This window comes from Choloepus didactylus, chromosome 16 (genome assembly GCF_015220235.1).
Source record: "Choloepus didactylus isolate mChoDid1 chromosome 16, mChoDid1.pri, whole genome shotgun sequence".
Lineage (NCBI taxonomy): Eukaryota > Metazoa > Chordata > Mammalia > Pilosa > Megalonychidae > Choloepus > Choloepus didactylus.
This window is the reverse complement of record NC_051322.1, coordinates 17,319,963-17,346,831: the sequence shown is the minus strand read 5'-3', so window position 1 is coordinate 17,346,831 and position 26,869 is coordinate 17,319,963. Positions and strand designations below refer to the sequence as shown.

Sequence of the window (26,869 nt, the reverse complement as noted above, 5' to 3'; positions counted from 1 at the left end):
CCTCTTCTCCCTTCTTTCCCTTGCCAAATATGTTAAAGATTTCTGGCAGATATTTTAACCCCTGACAGATTATGAAACAGGAGTTCTAACAGTATGAAGATAAATGTCATTTAGTAAAGCTGTCTGTCTGTGTCAAATGCTAGCACCCCAGCCAGATCATGACGATCAGGGGAGAGATTAAAACCTCCCATAAAGCAGAAGCCCTTGGTGTTGCTAGGAACTTTTGTCCTTAAGCAAATCTTGCAGCAAGAATGCCCTGTCCCCCTCTGTAAGTGGAAAATCACCGGCCTGCCGACTCCCTGGCTCTAAAGGGGCTTCTCTGGCAGCACCGACTCCCCTGGAGAGGGAAGGAGGAGATGGGTTGTCCTGGGCTTCGTCTCCATGGTGTTTTCCACTTTCCCAGGCCGACCACAGCAACGTGAATGACTTGCTGGAAGTCAGCTGAATTACTGCTCTTGGAGAGAACTCGGCCTTGGAGTCTGCAGGGGAGGCCGTGGGAGCTACATCATAGGAATGGTTGGCCTCCCCTCAACATCCTGTGGGGCCCCTTCTAGGGACGGAACCCTCAAACCCCAGCATGGAGGCTTCGTCTCTTCTGCAGTGGCTAGTCCCATGGGTTGACATCTTTTTCTTGTGATAGTTACAACAAAAACACTAAGCAGTAAATCCAAAAAGGGGCCTTAAGGACTGCCATGGGGCAGCATTCTCCCAGCACCCAGTGGAAACTTGTCAACGTGCACACCCTTCGATTCACTGTGATCCAACGGGCTTTTTATGCCTTTCAAAACAAATATTAGCAAGGAGACAACATCTTTGTTTCACCCTGCACTCCCCCGGCTGATGACCGAAGTCTCTCAACGAAAACCTTTCAGGGCAATCAAGAACAAAAAGGTGGAGACACAACTCTTCCCCTCCAGTCAGAAGGCTTTTGCCTTGCGTTTGGCCGGCATTACTGATGCAGAGCATGCCAGCTGTGGCGTTCTGCTCAGTTTGACTTGGGAATGAAAGACGGAGCCTGGCCAAAATTACCCTACCATGTCTTGGTGGGCACAAATGCATCTCACAGACACCTCTTTTCTGTGTTAGATGGGATAAAAGTTGACTAAAATCCTTAGAAAGTTCCAGAAACATGGAGCTGAAAAGTAAGCAGTGGAAGGTGGGGATGTTCTGTACGTCACGCAGCACCCCCAGTTCGACCCTGTGACCTCCACTGGACACTTCCCATCCTCACCCACAGAAGGGCAAGGCTCCTACTTTACGGCAGACGCTCTCAAACCGGCTGTGTCAGAATCACCTGGAATGTGGCAAAAATACAGATGCCTGGCTCTGCCCAGGAGCCTGGAGAAAATTTCAGAACCATTGCCTTTCAGGATAGCAGAGAGGAATAACTGATGAAAAGAGTTGGCAAAATTTTATGGAAATATAAATATAAATTTCTTCAAATGCTTATTATTAAAGCAACTTTTGCTGCACATCTAGTAGGTGCCGACTTACTGTCATTCTACTAAAACCACACAATAATCTTGCAAATAGGATTTAATATCCGCTTTTAGTTCATGAGGAATCAGAAGCTCAGAGAGGCCTGAGTTCACTCTGTGTCCAGGGAGCCATAGCTGCTAAGTGTGCATCCGATGGGCAGGCTGCTGTGTTCCACCACACTAGGAATCCTGCCCTCCCTCCAGGGAATGGGCTAGCACGTGGGCCCTTTGACGGGGAGCACCAGGCACTCACTCACTCCCCCATACCTGGGCAGCCCTTCATTTCTTCACTTCTTCTTGGTTCTTTTCCTCTTCTCTCGCCTTCTTTCACCCTTGCTCCCCTTTGAGTGGTTCTTTTCAATCTTGCCAACACACTGAAATCACTCAAGGAGCTTGGAAAAGCCTGATACCTGGCCCCCACCCCCAGAGAGTCCGAGGGAATTGGTCCGAGGTGCAACCTGGGCATCAGGATTTTTAAATCCTTCCAGGTGATTCTAAGGTGCCACCAAGGTTACAAATCCTGGCCCTCCTCAGACCTGTCTGAGCCAGCCCACAGGAGTAGGTTTTAAACAGAGCACCAGGGAGGAGCACGAGGCAGGCTCCCGGACAGGCCAGCCACACCAGCCACGTGCTAAGGAAACCCCCGGCCACCACCAGCCGACCACATGGCGTGAAGAACCCGTCTGGGCCGTGTGTCCTTGGCTGACCTCTGCAGAGTGACTCTGGGAAGACATAAGCTGCTCTCCTGGGACCCAGGGATGTCCAAGGGGCGGGTGAGACGGCACTGCAAACACCCTGAGTGTTGAACAGCATGAAACAAGGAACGACTGTGCACACTCAGCTCTCCTTGTGAGATCCAGGCCATAAACGAGACCATAAAATTGGCTTCCTTGGTCAGTTCTGCAAACCAGCTCCCCGTTTTATTACACACACAGACTCATGCCCCGTAGAGGACAGAAAATCTTGCATCGAGCTCTGCTTCGCACCCATCTCTTTAAGAAATTTCAACCAGTACCTCAGACCATAATAAAACTCCATGTTCCAACCTCAGACATCTGCAACAAGGACAAGAAAGCCTTGTTGTGAAGGGACTTCCTGCAGAATACGGGCTGTCGCCCTTCAGGGAAGAGTAGGTTGGAAACACAGAGAGGCCCTGGGAGAGTCTGCAGTCGTGGTTCCGCAGGTGGAAAGCAGGCCTCGGATCCTCAGCGCCTGGCACGGAGCCTGGCAGCCGCGGGTCACTGAGAAATCTCTGTTCACAAATGCATGAGCAAATACACGGCATACTGCGGGGGGTGGTGGTGTAAACCTGCTACCTGCCACGGACCAGGAGACACTGGGGGAAGGCTAACAAATGGCACACTTCCACAAAGCAGAATCAGAACGCAGAAGGGGCAAGAGCACCCCCTGAGGGCAAACCTCCAGTGAGGGCAGAAAAAAGACCCTTCTCAGTAGCCCCCTCCCTAGGCTGTGGGCCAGGAACCAAGGGGAGAAGGGAAGGGAGGGGCAGAGGGCGTGTGCCAGCCCCTCCATCTCTCCAGGTGAGCGGCATGGCCCTCCTGGAGGAGCCGGGGCTGTGGGAAAGTCCCCAGACCACACACGGCTTCTCTTGGCAGAGCCATGACCGCGAGGGGGGTGCGGTAGAGCACAGGGCCCGGGAGAGGCCGAGGCCCCCCTGGTGCTGGACAGCTGTTCTTCATGAGCGACAGCTGCAGAAGGGGGGCCCACAGCTCAGCTGTGCCTGTGGGTACCTCAGAGAGCTGAGGCAGCTTCTAAACGTGAGATGTCTGAAAGAAATCAAGAATGAAGCCCGTTCTGGAAAGGGGCACTGCAGATGAGAGACGGCATTTGTATCATCACAGGCCCTGCCCGAGCTCGGAGGAAAGGGAAATCCTGACACCGCCTTCTGCGTGGGTGTGGGGGGCTTCGAAAACTGTGTTTGAAGACCTGTGCATGGACATTTGTAATCACACAGTTTGAAGAGTAAACATCTGCCATAGAGAATTCCTTTGCTCTCTTCGTTTTCATATCTCTTGTGTACATTAAGCTGTGTAATTTATTTTAGCAAGAATAACTGTACTCCTCTCCTATTGCCCTACTTTGAGCTTCTTTCGAAGGCAGCTTGCTGTGCAGCACCAACACTCACCTCTGCAGGGTAAAGGCCTGGGCTCTGGCTCTGCTGCCTCAAACACATGGCTCCAGGACCACACAGGCACAGAAAATCCAAAGGCACCTTAAAGGAACAGACTGGATCCCACTCTTGAAACGTGTGATAATACCGTGACTGAATGCATTTAGGGGATGACTATGCCGGTGAGACCAGGGATTTGTCAGTCAGTCAGTGAGCCAGCCAGGCTGATGTTGGCAATGCCCACGCCAGCCCTGGCCATGGAGAGGGAGCCGTGGCCAACTAACCCAGGCGATCTTATGGCATCCTCTTGGTGCCATCATCCTGATGCTGACCCAAGCTCCAAACTCCCTTTGCTCAGACTCTGTGCTCACCAAGCAATGTCTGAAGCCTGCCTGGCTTCCCAGGAAAATCTGCCCCCAGAGAGAGCATGGCTGGGTCGGGAAGCATGCACAGTCCGGTGTGAAATCTCCTCATTACGGATGGCTGTGCTGGCATTCTGGTTTGAACACCTGTCTAGGAACTGTTAATGGGAGTCAGCTCCTGAGAGATGGATCCGTCCTTGGGGTGTGGACAAATCAGATCTCTTGAGTCCACAAGAAGGTCCAGACCCCTTACTGTGGGGAATTCAGCGCTTAATACCACTCTCAGAGTCCTCTTGGAAGTCACACTCTTGGTCTTCCCCTGGAGAAAACCCAATGAATTGTTGAAAGACTTCCATGGCTACTTCTTCATGAATTTCTATACAGTAAGAACTGTGATTCCAAACTGGCCTCTCAGGAAGGCTGCAGACCCAGAAATGACCTGAATTTTGCAGAGAATTTTGCCTGCATTCAGTGCCGGGAGCAGCATGGTGTCCACTCCTTAGCTGCATGGCCAACAGCACTGCCCATCGCAATTCTGATTAGTTGAACCCTTCAGCCATGCCTGATACTGCCACAACCAGACTGAAAGCCAGTCAAAGTGCTTGACCAGGAGGAGCTAGGAGACGCTTGCGCTCAAAGAACATAGAATTTGGTTGGGGAGACATAATATCTATAAGAAGTGATCAAACATACTCAATGCCACAAATAAAAATTAGCTCAAACTGATAAAAGAGTGGGCCCAAATTCAAAAGGGTTTTTGAAAAAACTATTTCTAAGGGAAAAGCAGCATAGCATCAGGAAAAAAAAGACAGGACTTGAAGTCCAGTAGAGTTGGGTTCAAATGCGTGACTCTTTGGAATTTATCACGTCTAAGTGAGGTGTGAGGAAAGTGGCTGACTTATGGAAAGTGCTCAAGAAACAGTTGTTAAAATATCTATGCAGACAGGAAAGGGTGAGGAGAGGCCCAAGACAAAAGCCTTCTTCAATGCCTACTTCAGGGCCAGCTGCTTTCCAGATGGTTCCCATTTGAGTCTCACAGGTACACTGTGAGCTATTTTTTCTTCTGCCCATTTTGCAAAGAAGAAACCAAAGACAAAGAAGGTTCAGTAATTAGTTGAAGGCCACTTGGCTGGTAAGTGGCAGTGTCTAGATGGTTAACATTACTAGGTGCCAGGAGCTATTCCACATGCTTTACTGTATTAAATCATTTCATCTTCATGACAACCCTACAGGGTATATACTATTCTCTTAACCCCATTTACTGAAGAGGAAAACCAAGTCACAGAGAGGTTAAGTAACTCGTCATGGTCAATACAGCTGATAAGTGACAGAGCCAGGATTTGAACCCAGGCAATCTGGGTCCCAGGTTTGGAATCTTAACTACTTTGCCTCACTGTCCTTTTCCATTACATATGTCACACCACCTCTCTGAGAGTCACATTTACCAACACACAAAATTGTCAAACTGTTGGATTTTTAGGATGAATAGTGAAAATATTATAAATCCCTCACTGGTACGGGAGTGGTTGTTTGCCCCGGTTTCTGCTGATCACTGAGTAATCTATCCAAGACAGTGATGTGTAGGGACTATTTTTGTCTCAGTTAATATACAGCACCGTATAAACATCGACTCCACTGGAGAGCCTGAACGATAAATTATCACTTGCTCAAGTGCTAAAATAGCACTTGATTTCTCTGTGCCTGAGCTTGCTATCTATTTATACTTTGCTTACTTCTGTGGAGTTCAAAGTGCTTTATACACATTTCATCACAGCTGTACTTATGTAGATTTATTGTCTTTATTATACACATGTGACTAATGTACCCTGCAACGTTTGATATTTACTACAGCAGTCTAAGTTTTTGACTAGCTTTTATATCTACGGGGTTTGCCGACTGCCTTTAATTTTACAATTAGTGGAAGTCTGCTGACAATTAAAAGAGGAGAATTTTACTGCTTAACTATCTTTTAGCTAAATTCATTTTGTATATGATATGACCCTTCTTGTCCCTGAATATTAACCATATTATTCTTTTTTTGTCCTTTCCCTTGTAATTCTCTTTTGTGGCTGTCTTTGAACGAGAACAGATCTGCTATTTCAAAACTATTAGTACAATTGCCTTTTTACTCAGTTGACTTTTCGAAGTCCAATATATATATTCTTAATTTCCAAATTTAGTCTTCACGGTTTCAGTTTTCTTGTGCAAAAAATAAAGTTAGACAATGAAATAGTCAAAGCAAGGAAAAGAACTCCAAAGACAGCTTTACTTGGCTAGCTGGAGGACAAACTACAGCATGGATAAGCTGGAAAACCAGTAATTAGTAACATGCCTGAGTACTGGAAGTATGAAGAGTTGGCATTTGATGTTTCTGTCAGTGACAAATAAAAATAGCCCGACTCCTTACCCTAAGGCCGGGCATTCTGTTTTCTTTTGTCCTCCCTTGTGTGAATGTCCATGTTCCTTATTGAAAACAGAAACTCTAGCCTTAAGCATTTCCCTGTTTTTGCAAAAAGGAGATGATACCAAGGGCCCCTTTTCAAGAAAAGGCCATTGTCATCTCATCCTACATTAGTTGCTGAAGTTTGCATCTTGCCCAAGCGTGTCATTTGCCCACATGAATTCGGGCAGACAGGCCAGGTATGACCAGATGCAGGAGATAAAGGCTGCCGTAAACACTCGCAGTGTCAATCATGGGGTTGGGGGTGCTTAGAAACAGAGCTTTTTGTCCTCACCATCTTTCTACACCTAGTAGTACTGATACGGCGAGCCTCTGGCAAGGTGTGTAGTCTGTGGTCAAGATCCTCACTCAAAGGACATGGCTGGACACTTGGATCCTGCTTCTGCAAAGACATACCATGTTCTCCTTGGCATCTGGGTTTCAGCAGCTGCTCTTCTCTCTTAGATAACGGGGTGCCTCTCCTACATCTCTTTCAGGACTCAGCTTGGTCCTCATTTCCTCTAGAAAGTCTTTCCTAAAACTGGGTTGGATGCCTATCTCATGGGCATAGCCCCCTATACCCACTCTGCCTATCCTACTGGGTTGACAATGCCAGGAACAACCTCAGACAGTGACCAGGTCTCAGCAAACAGCCGAATGATGGAATGGATGGGTGTCAGAAAAGCGAGGAGGGAGACAGGGCTCAGAAGGGCCTTGCTATCACTGTTATTGTTATTTTCCATGGTCTACACTGTGCAACTGGGGAAATCTCTTAAATCAAAACCAGGGCAAGCTTGAAATTAGTTAAACTAATAAAAATTACATTACTTGAATGTTTTCAAAAGCAGATTTTGTGCTTTTATTTTTCTTTGTTCTTTATCTCATGAAAATGAACAATGCTAGGGAGCTCTCTTTTGGGTCAAGTCCAACACTGATGGTTGGAGCAGCTTTCAGATGGCCTGTTCCAATGGGTACCAGCTAGCGTAGGGTTGGTGTGCTCAGTATGGAAATATCAGCAGAATCAACTGGACTTGGGAAGGTTCCAAAAACTTTTTAAAGTCTATGATCAAAGTTCAGGCCAATGTGAAACTCGGAATAAACAATTAATAACAATGTTGAGTGGAAAATGTTAAAAAGCAATAACATTAGTAAGCAATCAAAGCATGTTTTCTGTTATATCTATTTTTTGAAGTTACCTGTTTCAACAGCAAAACAGGCTCTCAGGAGAAGTTAAGTCATCAGTGCCATATCTCAGGCCAAATCATATATAGAAATAGCATGGTCTTAGGAGTTTGACCCAAGTTTGAGTGGTAGCTCCAAAACTTCCTGGTTCTATGACTTTGGGAAGTTACTTAGGTTGAGCCTCCATTTCATCAGTAAATTGGTAATAATAATAAGGCCCATCTTTCAGGATATTGTGAGGTCAAAAGAAAATCTAAGAAAAAGTTGTTCAGCACAAAGTAGGGATTCAATAAGCAGTAACTACTGTGGTCACTGCCATCGTCAACACTGTTGAGGAAGCAGCAAAAGCATCGATTTGGAAACGATGAGCAGCCTGTTATGGTTTGAACTGTGGCCCCCCAAAAACATATGTTCAAGTCCAAACCCCAGGTCCAGGGAATGTGACTTTATTTGGAAAGAGGGTCTTTGAAGATGTGATTAGTTAAAAGGAGGTCATACTGGAGGAGGTGGGCCCAAATGCAATAGACTGGTGTCCTTAAAATAGTTATTTGGGACCCAGACACAGAAAGACCCAGAGGAGAAGGCCACATGAAGACGGAGGCAGGCGCATCTACACGCCAAGGAAGGCCGAGGATCGCTGGCAGACAAACTAGAAGAGCCAAGGAAAGACTCTTCCCTGCAGGTTCCGGAAGGAGGCTGGCCCTGCCAACACCAAGATTTTGGACTTCCAGCCTTCCCAACTGAGACAATAAATTTTTGTTGTTTTAAACCACACAGTTTGTGGTACTTTGTTATGGTAGCTTTAGGAAACCAAGACAGGCCTTGAGCTAGACTGAAATTAATTGTGCAGGAGATGTGAAAAGAGGTTTAAATAAGCAAATTAGAACATAAACTGGAAAATATTTAACATACATCAGACAGAAAACTTGAAAGTAATTTAACAATACTCATTTTATCATAAACAACAGGTTTATATCAACTAATCTTATTCTTATTAATTTATAGGTATTTTAAATTTATAATACTCATAATTATTAAATATTATATTAAATGAATAGTTTATTGTCTACCCTTCCATAAAACACTATGCATATACATGTACATATATTTGCATTTAATTTTTTTCTATCAATGAGATAATATCATAAAGATTTCAACCTTTGCACTCTACAATAGACCTTGGGCATCTTTTTATGTGAGCTCATATATATCTAGCACACTTTTAACACCTGTATTTTATTTCATAATATCCATTTACTATCATTTATCCAGTCCCCTACATGGACATGTGTTTTTTCCAGTTTGTTTCATTTTGTTTTTCCTATTATAAATAATGCTGCAATGGACATCCTTACACACATGTAGGAAAAACTCCCAGAAGTGAGACTACTGAATCAAAGGTATGTGAACTTAATATTTTTAAGGTTAAAGTCAACTTGCCCTCACAAAAATTTACAGGAATTTACCCCCCCCATTAATGGTGTATTAAAAGAAAAACAACCCAGATTTTTTACCCTTGCTCCCCCTAACTCTTTCTGGACTTGTCCCAGAGAAGAAGGCACAATTTGAAGCACTAATAATAACTGACTTAGATATTTACCCTTCAATATCTACCCTTAATTAACGATAGTTCATTGCAGTTCTTATCAGTAGACAGTTGTAAAAAGGAAAACCGCCGTGGGAATAAAAAAAGTTTCTGCTTGTCCAGAGTTAGGATATCATGTTCCTCCAGCTGAGAACCCCATGACAGCATATGAAGATCTCCCTCACCCCAACAAGAAAAAAACAAAATAAACCAAACCAATACAGATAAATGGATGGCAATTACCCTGCACTTACTAAACGCTTCTCGATGTGTCAGGTTCAGTGCTAGGAGCTTGACATGCATTATCTCATTTTAGGGTCTGTGTAGTTTTGAGTATTTATAAGCCCAATAAAAGCCTCACTGATTGCTGGATGAGACATGGGAAAATAAGAACTCTCCTTCAACCCTGGTGAGCAAACCCCGCTGAGCAGCCAGGGTGATCTCAGAGCCTCCCGCGAGGGAAACACAAGTACTGCTTTCAGTCAGCAGTAACCGCGCTCACGAGCCTTCTGTGAGCCCGATTCCCTAGTAACTGCCATTTCCGAGATAACCAGTGTTCTCTGAGACGACCCTGAGGCTTGGCCACATCTTCTGAATCACTGAAAGACATAAACATGTGTTCGGTATAGTTTTAGCGTTAAGCCTATTTTATTGTATTTGAATCCTACAAAAATGCTTACAGAAAGTGGTCTATCTGGTCCCTCTGTGTTAAACAGATGTTAAATTAACTAGAACACAACACCGTTTTTCTAGCTAACTGGAAAAGTTACTATACTTAAGATAAACTGGGATTTACCATATTACTCACCCCTGATTTCACATTCAATAGTTCTTATTTTTTACTTCACTCCTAATGTCAAACTCAGCAAACGAATAAGATGTCTCTCTCCCAGGGGAAAAAAAATTTGAAAAACTCTATTTGCCATCATTCCTTCTAGTAAGAATCCACTGTCAGGCTGTTAAATGTACCCTAACACTCTCCAAACTAAGAGTTATGTCATGGAAATTAGAATGAATAAGTAATTGGTTTGGAATGCTGTGATTTGCTGATTTAAAGGTATCCCCTAATTAGTCAAAAAAATTTTTTTTTGCAGAAGTTTTTCAAAAGCCAGGTCTTTGAAACTCAGACTACATCTTCCCCCCAAACCAATAAGGTTAGATCCCCACGTACCAAGTCATGTTAACACACTGGAGCATATGGAATTTAAGTGTTGGTGCCTCGCTTCCAGAGAGCAGGGACACCATGGCTCCACAGCCACCCGAAAAGGGAAAAAGGATTCCCCCACCTCCCTTCCTGAAGGCCCCGCTCGGAGCTGGTTCCCAGTCCCTAGAAACCATGGAGTTGTCTGCATAAGTGAAACCACTTTTGAGAATCTATCTTTTAGCGACAATAAATGCTCTGGTCTCTCTATGACTGCTCTATGTTTTAATGAACTCCACTTTCTAGCCGGAAAACCTGTAGTGAGTTTCCGGGATACTCAGGAACAGATAGATCTTCTATATTCAATGGTGTCACCAACCTACTCAGATGAAAGAGCCTTTTGTGTGTGTAAATTACATCAGACTCTGTTCAAGTATCAGAGGCTGTTGCTGGTGAAATCACTCACTCTGGGTATCCTTGCGTGAGCAGCTGCTTATTGAAGAGGTGAGGCCGGCCCTGAAGTTCAGGATAAGCCCTAAAGGTTTCTGATGTGGTAAGTGGGGACTCTGAAATCTGGTGCTGGAGAGTAAGGTCTTAGGCCAGTGCATTTGCAGAGCTCAAAAGAGGCAATGCATTCAAATCCTCTTAGGACAGACTATTGTATGTAATTAAATCTGACCAATCATAAATGTTGAGGGGAAATGAGAAATTTAAAAAAAAGGGAGGGGTGGCTTTCATTTCTTTTACAGTATTCAAAAACAACCTAAAAATATAATATGTTTCACTTGGACCAACTACCATTTGAGTGCCTCCGTACTTTACGTGACAACCATTCACTCATCTGTCATGGGCTTGGTGCCCATCTAAAGGCTGGGATGTCATGAGAAGACGACAGGCACAGCCCCGATTGTACAGAGCTCAGACAGCAAACAAGCAAACCACTGACTGTTCAGAACGGAAAATATCCAGGGAATTAAAGCGGGGGAATGTAAGAGGGAATGGCTGGGTGGTCAGGGAGGCCCTCCAGGAGGAAGTGACATGTCAGTCGGGATTTGAAAGGCCAGAAGGAGCCCTCCCTGGGAAAATTAAGGGTCATGCAGTCCAGGCAGGGGTCACAGCTAGTGAAAGGCTCCCAGGAGGAAGTGAGCCTGATGTGCTAGAAGAACAGAAACTCGGCCGCTGTGGCCAGTGAGTAATGGGCGAGTGGGCGAGTAGTAAGAGCTGAGGTTGGAGAAGTGTGCAGGGGTCAGACCATGTCAGACTTTTCTAAGTCAGCGCAAAGGGGTTGGACATTATTCTAAGGGTGATGGAAGTACTAGGGGTGAAAAGACAAACTGAAAGGTATGATTCACAAAATTGTCCTGCAAAGACCAAGAACTAGAGAGGAACCCAAAGAGAGTGGGTAGAGGGTGTAGCTCAAGTGCACACATCTCCGGGCACATCTCCCCCAGTGAGCCAGGTGCTGGGAAGCACAGGTGGCAGCTGGGTTCTTGTAGTGGCATCCTTAGGTGCACCACTGCTGCAGCTCATGCGATGACATCAGCACTAAATCAGTCACGACCTGAGGTCCCCAGAGCCTGCTCCAACACCCCTGCTTCATCCAGCTTCTCTCTCCTCCCTGCAACAGGGCCCCAGTAGTTACTCTGTGTTTTACATGTGCTGAGGATTTGAGACCCGAGCACCATTGGATTCCATACTTGCCCTGTGTAACTAATATTGGGAAAGAATTAGAGAGAACTAGATCTGAAATTCTTAGGGCATTTCATCAAGGAAGCGAGGAGAATCCATTTTGTGGCCTTACCTGTTTCATGATATGAAGAGAAAAACTCCCGAATATCACTGTCCTATGATGAATGTCACATTCAGTCATTAAAGACTTATTTTTAGCATAGTCAACCATTAAGTCCTGAGCCAATTGTAAGGTCGGGTGTTATCTGAGAAGCACATGGTACTGTGGGCATCGGACAGCTGATCCGGGGTGAGGTCTCTATGGAAGATGCTTGTTACGAAACTAGAGTTACTGCAGTGATTGAGGCTCTTCAAAAATGTAGATACATCTACATAAAGGGTAAAGGGAATGTGGAACTTAATCACCAAACTTCAAATGACCTCTTCAGTGGGTCCAATGAAATGACATTTCTTGAAATTTCTAAGTAACATTGGTCAAATGTGCCTTAAGGTTTTTTTGACTTGCTTTTCCATGATAATATGGTAGCCCATTCATCAAATGCACAGTTCTACAGTGATCTAATCACATGTTGTGTGTAGATTTATTCCTCACTAGATACGTTACATTCCTAAGCCTTGGTTCCTCATCTGTAAAAAATAATCTTACTCATCTTTCACAGGGTGGTTGTGATGAATGAGATCACCCAACACAGCATGTGACAGAGTTAGAGATGGTCAATAAAAGTGAGTTCCCTTTTCCTTTAACTGTTTGCTCTCCTGGTAATCCAAATTTTTAGCAAGTTCAGAGTTTTAAATTTAGGGGTACGTTTATTAACACCACCCTCTGGCATATAAGTTCCCAATGGGCAGGGATTTTTGTCTGTTCACTGCTGTATCTACAGAACTCGCAAAAGTGCCTGCCACATAGTAGATGCTCAATAAATAATCATTGAATGAATGAATGAATGAATGGGAAGTTACGGTAAAATGAAGTTGAATTTGAAGGTCAGTTATCTTAATAGTGGAATTGTCCGATTTTTTAATGGAACATATTCACTCCAAAGCACATTATAAATGCAGGCATATTACAAAATAAATTAGGTATAAAATCATCTATTAAAGGGCATACCGGTTCAACTATATATTGGGATACTTCAACCTGAATTAGTGGGAAAAGTCAGGTCCCAAGGACTCCCGGAATAGCAGGTGGTCAGTGATCCTCCGGAAAGAGGGAACCACAGTCTATATAACACTTCCCTTGAACTTGCCTTCAGGCTAGCTGGGGGCAGCCTGAGGAAGTCCGGGTGCTCTGAGGCCACCGCGGACAAGGAATGATCAGTGGCAGTCATCAACTGCCCAGTGCTTGTGCTGCCCCCAACATCACAGTGATGGGGACTTGATCAGAGTGACTTCAAAACAGAAGTAAACAGCATGGCTGGGGAACGGGAACAACTCGGGCAGAGAGCTGGGGTTCACGAGCTGGCTCTGCAGCTGACGTGATGCATGGCTTTGGGAAAGTCATTTAATCTCTGGTGAAGCAGGCCTTGGCTACTTCATTTGTAAATGCTCATCACCAGTCTACTTTATCTCAAAGGTTCAAAAGTTCCATGCCTGTACTATGGCAGCCCCGGCCAGTATCCATCCTCAAAGTCCTGCTGTTCTGAAAAATTACATGTGTGGAAACCACAGATGATAGTAGGGAGAGAAAATAAGGAAGAAAAAGTCACTCCTTCACCCTCTTTTCAAGAACTACTGCTCACAATTGCTCACATCTGGCACGTCTCAATGGTAATCATTTGCAAAGTTTAAAACACCTTGAACCTTGAAAGTGAAATAAGGAGCGTAATCTTCAAAAAGAAAATTAAAGACCTGGAGCAGACCACTTGGGACCTTTTTATTATACCTGGATAATGGTAGGTATTATTACTCTATTCAGCAGCATGTTTTTATGAATAGGCTAACACATGCCCTTAGGCTGTAAAAGAGTGCTTTGGGATATAGCATGTTGATTCAGATACAAAATAAAATACTGTTTGGATTGTGGGCTTTTAATGAAAAGTCTAAAAACACACCTTTTTAACTAACTTCTATTTTCATAGAGCCTGCCTAAAAAAAGACTGCTTTAAAAAAACCTAACTCTGGGTGGTCTCACACTTAGAAGTGGCATAAGAATCCTTTGTCAGACCATGTGTCTTAATTTTTGGTATGAGAAATGTGGTTGCCATAATTATTAGGGAGAGAAAGTACAGGTTTTTAAAAATTCTTTGCAGGAGAGGAGGAATAGTTTATTAGCATTCAATAAAACTGTAATTTAACCAACTCTTAGGTATGTAGCAATCAGCAATAAAATGGCAGCACTTGACAACTTTCTTTTTTCACTTATGGTGATTCATTAAAGTGCCTTATTTCCTCTACTAGACTTAAGCTCCTTGAGAACAAATGCTGTGTTTCCTAAATCCCCGCGACTCCTGCCTCACTTGGTATAAAGTTTGTTTTCTGTGTTCAACGAACCACAAAGAATCTTTTAGGAACAACTGCAGGAAAATCAGGTGAGAAATATCTCAGGGTAAGAGAAAATCAGTCTATAACTTGAGTAAAAACTATTCTCTTAGACTTAAAGGCTTTTAAGATACATACTTTAAAAGGTCCATGTGTGGGAAAAGTTCATTTGCGTAGGTTTTAAAAGGGGATTTAGCCAAGACAAGAGTCGATACTACTTAAGTATTGAAAAAGGAGGGGAAAGTTTAGTTGTGTAATTTAGTAACTTGGTTACTGAAACCTATTTTTCCTGATTGAAAGGCATCATTAGGGGTCAAACTACCCATATTGGAGGGGGAGATATAAGGTTATTGTTCTCCCTCTATATGGTCTTTTGGGGGGGCCTTGAAATGAAAAGATCAAAGCCAAATGGGTCTATGGAAAATTAACGAGAGCTGAGCTCGCAGTCAGTTACTATGCTCCATTAACTCAGGGAGCAGAAAGTACTCGGAGGCCCTTCCTCCCACTGGACAAGACACATCCTTCCCAGAGCCTCGGGAAGGCCCCCGGCACCTGGGAGCATTAGAGCTATGGGCTTCTCTCCGACTGGATTTCCTGAACTTCTTGGATTTCTTAATTCCACATATGCAACTCACTTTCCCTTTAATCATTAATGTGTGTCAGAAACATCAGAAATTCCAATGTTTCAGTTTCTAAACTCCATCTCCCAGATGGTATCTCACGTCCAGAAGTGGCCAAAAAAAAAAAAAAAAAAAAAAAAAATTTCTTCAAATCTACCTTCTTCAAATGTTTTGCTTTCTTGGAACAGAAAAGAGGATGATTATAAATACAGATGAGAAAAAGTAAAGTTTTCCTGAAATGGAAAGGAAAGGTATGGCTTGATGGCACGGGCCTGATACATATTTATGGGTTAAAATAGATAATAATTTGTACCTGAGGGCCTGTGTTCTCTTCACGATGTTGAAACGGTGACACGCATGTGCGGTCTTTAGTGTCATCTGGGTTCAAACCCCAGCCTGCCACTTCCTAGCTGTGTGACGGTCAGCACAGCATCCCCTTTCTCTGAGCTTGTTTCCTCATCTGAAGACAAGGGAAATCCTCCCACCTGCTCGTGGTTTTCAGGACTCAGAGCGGGTTGAAGTGCTAAGCACCGTGGGTATCATGAGGTGAGAACGCACTGTCCATGGCTACTTCTGATTTTCTGCTGCAATCATCCTGCTCAAAATGTGCAGGATGCAACTGAGCATCAACTATTCCTGTATTTTCAGTGAAGCCCCTCCCCCCCGCCCCAAACATCACAAACATGGATGGGGAGGAAGGGAGCCAGGAAGATGCAGACAGGGAGGGAGGGAGAGAAGATAAAATGGGAGGAAAGCAGGAAGAAGGAAAGAAGGGACCAAAGGAGGCAGGAAGGCAGGAATGATGGAAGAAAGGAAAAAAAAACTTTCATAATGCAAATTTCATAATATAATATTTAATCACCCATCATCACCAACTATTTTAAATTCAAATGAAAACCACTATCAGTCAGAGATCTCAAGGTGAAATTTGTAGTCCCTGAGTAGCGTTCTCTTGTTGGCAAACTGGTGGGAACGGGGGACAGGGAGAGTCTGGGGAAGGGGTAATAGAAAAGAAGTACAAACAAGCAAGGGATTCAAGTTAAATTGGTCTGTCTTCCACCACCTGGTGTGGGATTTTCCCCATGGAAAATGTCTATCCTTTCAAATAGTATGTCATGAAGTAGGCTTTATGTGAGCTTTTGAGTTGATTTGTTCTTTATTGCATAAGAAAGTAGTTGTTTGCTTTAACAGCCCAGCAAAGTAGCTTCAGACTGAGGAAAGGAGAGAAGTGTGATGCAGAAGGAAGAAAGTTTAGCAGGACTAGGTTATTTTCCTGCACACATGTGCATACATGCCCAGCTCTTCTAGGGTGTGGGTGTCAGAAACGCTCATCTGCCCTTCCTTTTTCTCAAGAAAACCCTGCCACGTCCAAATCCACAGAGGGTAAACATGGTAGCAAGGACCCAAACCAAAACAATAACAAGAACAAAACAAAACAAAAACACGAAAAAAAAGAGTATCTTTTCAAGTATGACTCCCATGAAATTTTCAAGGATCAGTTCAAAATCTTTGCTGTTGCAGAAGCACGCATCTTACTGTTTCAGCCATGTTCCTTTTTTGTTTGTTTGGGTTTGTTTTTGCACTCGTTCTGCAGGAAGCCTCACAGATATGGCAGGGTGATTTAATTCTCTATAACCTCACCCCCTAAATTCTTAGAATGTAGCCAGAATACCACTACCGGTATTCTTAGAGTTACACAGCTACCTACACCACATATAGCCAAGTGGAACACATTTCATTGGAATTCCTGCTTTTACTTATTTGCAGGTTTTTCTTATGACACAGGAAACCAAATATGAGACACTGCTGAAGATACTGATAAATGGGCTTCTAGAATGTTCTTAATGGCTGGCAGAACAATTACTGGTTTATATCCCCAATGGGGAGATAGCTGATATCTGAAACTCAGAAATGGGTTAATAGCAGTTAATATCTTACCCCTTACACCTTGTAGAGGAAAGTAAGATTCCGGACACTCTTTTGTCAGGTGCCAACATGTACTCATGACAATAAATTCTGTCAAATGCACCCTTAAAGGGACTGGCAAAAATTCCTTCCTACTTTCACAAGCAGCAAAAAGGCAGCAGCCAAAGCTGACAGATAACTGACAAGAGAACTAACACCCATGGGATGTAAAAGAAAAAAAGGCCTTGAATGAAGCCTGTAACACGAAGTCACTGAATCTGCTGAACCCTGAATTCTGCCAAGAAGGGGATGTTTGAAAAAGTCAGGCACCTTCTGTATTAAACAGAAAATGAGCAGGTGGCGATACATATATACATAAAGACCAGTCTTAGAGTCAGGCTGAATTTTCCCTAGCAGGTTATCAGTACTTTGAGCATATAACAAGTCATTTTAAGAAAAATCTAGTTTTTTCATCCAACTCTGACATTTGAGAGTTTAAGATGGCCATAACGTCTTGAAGCCCAGATCCCTGAAAGTCTTTCAAAAGGCACTAATGGAAGCATCCTTATAAATCCCTCTTTTTCCACCCACCGCTCAACAGAATGCACCTAGGGGGATCTCCAATGGTTGCTATATAAATCAATTAAGTAGATGACTACACGTGGTTTTACTGCATGAGCAGTTCTTAAAAAAGTTTCTTTAAAATGGAAATTAAACAGTCACTAGAATATTCGATAGAGTATTGGCAGCACAATTTTATGACCACACACTTTAAGAAGATTTGGAAAACCTGTCTCTGCCACTAACTAGGAAAACTACCTTAGTACATTTATGTAACCTTGCTGCACCTCTACAATGGTGGTGTCTGGACAAGGTGATTTCTAAGGCTACTTGTAGCCCAACATTTTGTGACTATGTATTTATGTAGATTCTACTCCATAAAAGACATCCTGATAGATGCTACGAAGGAGACAGACGTGCAAAGACACGCTTCCTACCTTATCCAGTTTACAGAGTCATTAGGTAGCTGTATTTCCAAACGTTCACCCTAACTTTGATTAGGCATCAAATTTCTACCTTCCTTTAAATGCATATTGCTATTTGATGCTTAGAGATCCTTAACCAAATGGGACCCGCTTGTACTTGTACAGGCTGTGCTCAATCTACCAGTCACCTTCGTGTGACATTTCTTCAGGGGCCATAGTTTGCTTGGCCCCCCACGGCCATCAGGAGCCGCCCTGCCCTGGGTTGCCATGTTTGGGGAATTCTAGAATGTGGGTGACTCCTGATCCCTGCAGCCTCCTCCACTCCCCGAAGCAAATCCTTTCTCCTTTCCTCCTCCCTCAGCAACAAACATCCTGGACCGCAGCCCGCAGCCCTGGGACCAGCAACCTGTTTTAAAATCTCTGCGTGACGGACCTGTCAGCATCCAGGCTCAGGAAAACAGTCTGCCCCTGGACAGAACCAGTCATGCTTCAGGGAAGTGGGTGGTTTGCACACGGGGCTCACTTTGCCGTGACCAAGCCCCTATGAAAATGCCTGGAAGCGAATGAAAAAAGATACGAAGAGAAAAGAAAACAATCGACTGTCCATGTCCACTGCAGGAAGGTCAAGACAAGGTTTTATTTAAAAACAACTCTTTTTTCCTCAAGGTTGAAAGCAAGCCTGTGGCCTTAAAGGAAATTCCTCCCTCAAGATTTACTAGTGACAAGATCAAGGTCTCGGTTGGGAAACGGAGCTCTCAACTTGGATGACAATGTCACTTGCCAAACAAGGAGAGCTTAGGGAGGTTCCCTCAAGTATTTGGCAATTAGAAGTAAGCTTAAGTTTAAAAAGGAGCCTCCCGGGAAGATTTCACCTGTGATGTGTCAGTATCATCATTAACAGGTAGAACAAATAAATGTCACTCACAGTTAAGTCAGATACAAAACATGTGTCTATTGAGAGACAGTTCATGGAAAGAGGTCAAGTTTGTTGTCCCAAAGTTGGGTTTATATCCTGGCCACAATTCACTGGTTAGGACAAGACATGTAACTTCCTAAGCCTTTTTAACAATACAAATAAAGTGGGGCCAATTATGTCCTCAGCTCACAGGGTACTTGTGAGAATTGAGATACTATAAGCAAATACTATAAGCACAACAGAGATGTAAGGTGTTATTATAATAGACATATTTATATTTATTCAAATAATATATATAAATCACTATTTTATTTCTAGTCTAGTGTTCATCTTTTCATTATTTGAGGAATGAGTTTCCAGTTATTTCAGTGTATATGCATTTCCTATTTAAACTCCTTTCACATTTTCAAAACTCCCACACAGGTGACAGAACACAAGCTCAAAATAACCAGAGAAATAGCACCCCAGAAATAGGATGATAATTTTTAAAGGATTCATATTTTTGACCCAGCTACCCCACTTCTGGTCATTTATCCTGCTCACATATGAATGGACTTACAGACAAGGTTATGTATTCAAGCATTTTTTGGTATTATCAAAAGTCTGGTAATAGCCAGGTGTCTATTAAACAGGGGCTGGTTACTTAAACCAAGCGTGGTAGACCGCGACAGTATTGACCCCTGATGAATCACTTCTTCTGGAATTCACTCCCTGTGTAGTTCTTTCCCACGGTGAGTCTGGGCTTGGCCATGTGACCTGCCTTGGCCTATGGAACATTAGCAAATGTGATGCAAGCAGAGGCTTAATAAGCACTTTCGCCTTGAGGCATAACTCCTCTCTGCTTCTGTAACCCAGCCACCACAGCAAAAAGCCTGGCTGGTCTGCTGGAGACATGTATTCTAGCTGAACCAAAACCTCCCAGCAGATGTGTGAGTAAAGCCCTCTCAGACCATCTGGGTCCAGTCAAGCTGCCGATGACTGCATCCACAGGAGTAAATCTAGGCAAAATCAGCAGAGAAACTACCTGTCTGACCCCAACCCAAATAGCTTGGTGTTATTTTAAGCCACTGAGCTCTGGAGCAGTTTGTTATGCAGCAATGGATAACTGATACACCACGATCTAGCCCAAAGGAATGCTGGGAAGTTAGTACACTCTCTCTAAGGGAAGAATACGGACGTACCTAGGTACTGACATGGTAAGATCTCCAGGAGGCACTGGTAAATTAAAAAGGCAAAGCACAGAACAGGGCAAATAGCATGCTGCCTTTTGTGTAAAAAAGGGAGAACATTTTTTAAAAGTTTATTTTGACAGAGACTCTGGACATGTACTCAAGAAATGAATAGACATAGTTACCTGTTTCAACAGAGGAAGGGGGCAATGAATGGTGTAGACTGGGGCAGGTGTGGGAGTGAGACTTATCAGTAAATGTCCTTCTAAATTATTTTGGTAAAAGAATATAGTTCTTAAAAAGTGAAAAACTAGTTAAATACAAGATAAAAATGACGAAGCTTGGAAAGGATGAATTTCAAACTGATTCTCTTAACTTGACTATAAAGTCATCCTTCATAAATGCCTGCCTTTGAAGCAGAATAATCCTTTCTTTGTTGTTTGCACGCATATTTTATCTTCCCTAATGGATAGTAATTATCTTAAAAACAGGGACTGTGTCTCATGCATCTTTGTTTCTTCTGTAACTGGCAAGCATAGAGCATGGCAAAGTATAAGTGCTCAATAAATGTTTACCGAGTCAAAGATGTAAATAAAAACATTCTGACATCACTGAAAGGGTCCATAACTCACCGTCTTCAATAGCCTAACCTATTTTATCTGCATACATACTCTACAGGCCATCTTTAGGAAAGGGTTACTATTTATTTAGTATGATTTGGAGCTTGCTTCTCTCATAAATGTCCTCTGAATTACTGGGAAGAGTATATAAAACAGCTAAATTTGAATGCTACAAAAGAAAAAAAAAAACAGAAAATACCCACAAACACACCCCCCCATTTAAAAAAACAACAAAAACCCACACCCTCTTGTCTAATGGGAGTCTAGAAAAAGAAAGGAAGAAAGGTCTTTTGTTATTTCCCATAAGAAACAAATTTCACTTCTGCTGTGGTTGGAGCAAGCAGCCCTCTGCAAAGCAAACTAAGCAATCTAGGTAAGTGGATTGTAGGAACGCAGAGCCGGAAGGCTCCCCAGACCCCTCCTCAGGCCTTAAGAGAAGTCTACACTCAAGCCGCAGGGAGAGTTTGTCGGTTATGACTTTAAGCATTTCTAGGAAAGAGGAGGCCACAGCTTTCTCAGTAACCTGTTTCACAAGTTTGGCAGCTCTCACTGGAAATCTTCACTTATTTTGAACCTGCACCTTTCCTTCCATGCCCTTCAGGTCTCCTCTGCTTATGTGGTAGTTACTGTCTCCAGGTCTGACTTCCTATTAAAGTTTAAACCTCTTGAGGAGGAAGTTTGGGTCCCCTACATGGTGGTGTCCACATGGCTCCCTCCCATGGTACTATGTGTCTCTGAATTAACACAATGTAAGAGAAAGCCGTAAGCCAATAACTGGATAAACAGCAAAGCATTAAGTATTCAAAGACCCATCAAGGATACGTATAATTAAGTGGAAAGTAAGGATAGGCATACAGTTGTCTCAACAGAGACAGGGCACCCAAATGGTCTTTCCAGTATTCACTCTCACCATCTTTATCTCTCTTTCCCATATCAAATAATTCTGGTTTCCTAATTTTCCCCCTAGATTTTGTTTCCTGATTCTTTGATCAGTTTCGCTGTTCTCAGCAATGCTGCACTTGCTCTGTAACTATGACATTGGAGGCTCTTTAATTGTAGAGATCACCACTTGGCAGTTCTGCACGGTAAAGGTCTTAGGAAAGCTGAGCCGATCAACAAGGGTTGGTTATAGGCCTGCGTGTGCAAGGTGCTAGGTCAGATGCTGTTGGAGACAACAAAAAATTAGGACATCAGTTCTACCACTTGAGGAGAGTGACATTGATAAGGGGGATTTAAAGGAGAGAATCCGGGCTTAGACAAGCATAATATGTTGGAAAGGTAAGAAACCAGAAGACAAAAGACAGGTGTGTGGCCCTCAAGGCCAATGTGGCATGGCGGCAGTGGTAGCAGCAGAGAAGGAAAGAATGCAAGGGCAGGTCAAAGGAAGCCTGGAAGTTGATCTCTGGATACAGAAAACAAAAGGGGAGGATGGCTCAGTGATGGTTTCCAGATTTGGGAGTCTGGAGAAGAAAGGAAACAGAGGGAGAGCGCTTATGGTGAGCACGTTGGCCTGGGACGCACCAAATTTCAGGGACATTAAGAGGAGATTGAATACTAGACCTCAAATGAGAACTAGGACCGAGAATGCAGTTTTATGGTTGAAGCCATGAGAAAAAGCTTTCTGAGGGAGCAAGTGAACAGGAAGAGGGGACCATGAAGGAAAGAGCCTCAGGGCCCCTAAGAGTTTTGGGAAGAGGAGAAGGGAGAGGTACTAGGGAAGGGCAGGGGAGTGAGGTTAAACCAGGAGCCCTAATGGACACACTCACGCCTTGTTCCTCTTTGGATAAATCCACAGAACTGAGCATAGGCCCTGGTCCCCAGGAGGTGCTTTGTAGATGTCTCATAAATGTTTGTTGAAGGCAATGAAAATGCAATAGTCAAAGAAGTGGAAAGAAAACCAACACCAGGACCATGTTGCATAAGTCACAGGAGACGAGTAGTTCCAAGACAGCCGTGGGCCATGCTGCATAGGAATTACAGAATCACCTGAAGACCAAAGGTGACACTGAGCCTTCCGGGCAGCCTGGGGGCCCCTGAGTGCTGGGAGAGGGCGAAGTCAGTTAGACAGACGTTCTGGAAGTTCGGCCTCGACAATACTGAAAGCCCACCAAAGAGCACCATGGCAGAGGCCATCTTCATTGGTATTAAAAAAAAAAAATTCTGGGCTGGGTATTTTTTAAAGTGAGATGAAATCCACATCACATAAAATTAACTATTTTAAAGTGACCAATTCAGTGGCATTTAGTACATCCACAGTACTGTGCAAGCACCGCCTCTGTCAAGTCCTAAAACATTTTCAGCACCCCAAAATGAAACCTCGTACATATGAAGTAGTCATCCCCATTAACCCCTGCTAATCACCAGTTTCTCTTCTGTCTGTGGATTCACCTATACAGGATATTTCATCCAAATGGAGTCATATATATAGTGTGTGACCTTTCGTTCTAGCTTCTTTCACGTAGCATCACGTTTTGGAGGCTTATAGCATTTTTAATTTAATTTCTGTGCTGTTTTTGCTTCGGTGGTGAAATCTGGAAACTTCAAATGTAAGTCTGAAAGGAATTTTGGAATATTTAAGTATTCACAGACTGTCTGGTTATTCTACCCTTGACTTTGGAAAAAGGAGAAACTGGCAAGTGAATTTACCTTTTAAAAAAAGGCAATTCAACGACACTGGAAGTTTATTTAACATCTGAGGGAGGTACTTGATAGAGAGACACTCAACACGAAGACTAAAGATCTAAGTAAATATTACCCATCAGCTCCTGGTTTGCCCCCTGGCCATCATTCCTTCTGCTTCTCTGATAGGTTTTAGCCAACCAATTCTGCTTTATTTTTGCAAGTTGAGAAGCCACCTGTCATGGAATACACTCACACATTAAACAAAGTGAACATTTCTTATTTCTGTGCTTCCCATATGATTTTTCCAAAAACAAAGCACTCCCTTGCACCTCAAGCAGATTTAAGGAATGCCGACTCTGAGGAACAGGTGTAAACAAGGCCACCTTTTGCTTGGGAAGATTGCGAATGACCCACCAATAGAAGGAATCCCCTCCCCCCAACACCCCAACATGGTGAGTGCATCCATTCACACTGTTTTTTGCTCATTTCCCTGGCTGTTACACGCTGAAGAGAAGAAAAAAGGTTTTACAAGGGCACGTGGTGTATTTGTGCTAAAGGGTCACCACACAAACCCAGAGCAGGGAGCCAAAAGCAATAGCAGGCAAAGAGAACAGCATGAGTACATGTTTGGGGGGCCATGCATGGGGGCAGGGGTTGGGCAGGGTACCGCGTTGGGGAGTTGGAACCAAGAAGGCTGGAAAGAGAGGTGAAAGATACTTTCATTTTGGCTGTGAAAGGAAGTCTGGAATACATAAGTATGCCCAGACTCCATCGACATTGTATGGCTGGTTAACCAGGAGGCTAAGGAAGGAAGATATTTTTCCTGGTAATGGGCACCAGTGGACATTTTGGGCCAGGGAATGTGAAGGTCACTGAGGTGCTTTCAACAGAAAAATTCTGTGGCTGGGAGCAGCTCCGAGGAGCGGAGAGCAAGCCTGAGGCAGGGCAGGGGGCAGCCATACTGGCCTGAGCCAGGGACTGTGGGATTGCAAGCAGAGAAGGCACACATGACCAATTCTGAAATGGAGGCATAACATTTCACTGAGTGTTTAGACATAGAAGAAAGAGGGAAGATGGATCCAGGGAGGTAAGGTGCAGGGGACCTGGACTAGGTGTCTTCTTAGCAGAGACTGGTGGCGTTGGGGAGGGGGTTAGTTCGGGGCAGGAAGAGGCAGAGCTTGGTTTGAAATGGTGGTAGATTATCCAAGTTGATGTGACCACCACAGGGCTGGAAATAAAGGATGGAAGCGGGAGACAAGTCAGGTCCAGAGAGAAGAATTTGTGGGCAACCTGCACAAAAGTTAAAGGATTTGAGGGAGTAGATCAGATCTGCGATAGAGAGAAACCAGGGTGAAGAGCTGAAGGCCTGAGCCTGGCGAATGTCTCACTCACTCGACTGGGAGGAGAGAGAAAAGCTGGTGCAGTGGGAGAGAAGGGCAAGTCAGCAAGACAGGAGGTTTGTGTCATTGACACAAGAAAGCCTAGAGTCTGAAGAGAGACATTTCTCCTTTTCCCAACTGCTACGAAAAGTATAGCAAAATGGCTGGAACTTGTCCTCTGAAATTGGTGGACAATCAGCCTGGAAGACAGCCAGAAGGAGAGCCGCAGGTGTGGTGAGAGGCGTGGTGGTGAGGGGCGAGTAGGGGAGAACAACGGCGGCCAAGAGGAGCCACCCGGGTGTCAAGAAGCATAAATCTAGGAGGAGGAGAGCCGACGCCTGCCCACAGGAGTCACAGAAGTAAAGGCTGTTTCTCCCCAGGACGTGGGAGCCCTCAGGACCCTTGTGGGCAGTGGGGGAGCTGGTGGGGGAGCTGGAAGGCCAGGGATGGCCGCGGGCCCCGGAAGGGCCTGGGCTCTTTGCAATGGAAAGTGAACGGACAGACGTGATTACGGGGGCCCGGGCCTTTCGGGGCTCCCCCTGTGGTTACAATTCTGGGGCAGAAGTGTGAAGGCTTGTCAACGTCAGGCCTGAGGAAGAAAAATTTATTCTTTACATAGCAACTACAAGATCAGCATTAATCGAGTCCTTATCTTTGGTTTTAAATTTCATTCCCTGTTTTAGGTCCCAAGCATGTTTGGTTTAAAATTCCCTTAATTCATAATGTTCTAATCAGTAATGAGTATCTATCCATACCTCTAAGAGCAAATGTATCAATTGAAATCGTACTGTCCTTTTATGAATGGAATGTAAAGAAACTGAACTTCTAATGAAAGACACTGGATTAAAAGATAATATTTTATCTGAGTTTCAGTTCAGTCATATGTCTAAGAATGAGCTTATCTTTCCCATAAGCCTTCTGCTTTCCTTTCAGTTCCTTTTTTTTTCTTGTTCTCTCTTTCGCCATTCATACAGTGGTCTAGGCTTTCTTATTTCCTTCCCATTCACTTCTGCAGGACTCGGCTAAACCCGGTTACTTCATCCTTAGCCCTACTTTGACGAGCCGGCTCCTCCCGCCAGGGCACTCCCTGTAAGCCACACTTGCGTCCTCACTGGGGACCTCACTGTTCCCCGACCCAGTTCTCTGGCTTCTGCAGCTCTTCCCTTTTACTCTGTTTTACCTCATCCCAAGTATCAAGTCTTAGACTCAAAAGTTGCTCTGTTCTTCGCACTCCACGCTCAACCCGTCCATTCATCATTTAGTAGCTAGTATTTCTTCACAGCTTTCAAAAGCCTTCAGAAAACTGCCACTTGAGAGTAGCTGGTCTTCTTTACTCCCCACTCAAATCTTCATTTTCTACTGGGTTTCCGAACCCACAAGTCTGTGGAGTCTGTAGGTGGCAACCTTTATTTCCAGTTTTAAGCCATCTGTATTTTCTAAGTCTTCACCCTTAAGCCAGAGCAAAAATTCCTTTTGGCAAAGCACGGGTAAATGTAAAGTTCTACTTTTTTTTTTTTTTGGTTCTGGCCTCATTCAGATCCTCCAGTCCTCTGTAGTGAAACAGGCACATGACGGTGATATAAGTTGCTGATATGCAGTTCTTTCTCTCCTGAAAGTAAAATACCAGGGCATCTGGCACTATCCCAACTTGGCTGCAATCTTTGTGTCTCCACAGTGAATGAGACATTTGCCAACACATGTGGCCATGCCATGCAAAGGCCCCTCTGCATTGGCACCAGAGTGAAGCTATTAAATCTTGCAATCAGGGAACACATTGGCTATGATTTCCCCAGTCTTTGCACAGGTTTTATCAGGAAGTAAAAATCTGGTTTTATCAGAAATGTAATCAGGTGGTCCTTTTTGGTTCTATAAGGGGGTACAGGTAGTTCTAATGAAAGCAATAGCAGAATATGGCATTTCCAGTTGCCCTGTTTTTAAGGGCAACTTCAAAGTGTGCCTAAAAATATTCCCTTTAACAGTTTGGAAAATTCTGAGTTTCTCCAAAAGAAAGGAGGAAAGGAAGGAAGAGTTATGATGCTTTTAACAGCCACATGAAGTGGAGTCTTGCACTCTATGGATGAGAAAATCAAGGTTAGAGAGTGACCCTCAAGGTAATATGTGGCCAATGCACAACTGGCACCCAGGTGTCCTAGGTCTAAGTTCCAA

At 43.9% G+C, this 26,869-nt stretch overlaps 1 protein-coding gene and 1 long non-coding RNA gene across 2 annotated transcripts in view; one reads left to right on the top strand and one right to left on the bottom strand.

The window, feature by feature from the left end:
- Positions 1–26,869, bottom strand: part of BCL2 (BCL2 apoptosis regulator) — a 172,333-nt gene that overhangs the window by 51,753 nt on the left and 93,711 nt on the right. The window lies entirely within an intron of this gene.
- On the top strand, positions 10,795–13,643 carry LOC119511744. The gene is made up of 3 exons (XR_005212241.1): positions 10,795–10,872; positions 12,668–12,731; positions 13,582–13,643. It is a non-coding gene; the product is annotated as an uncharacterized LOC119511744 (long non-coding RNA).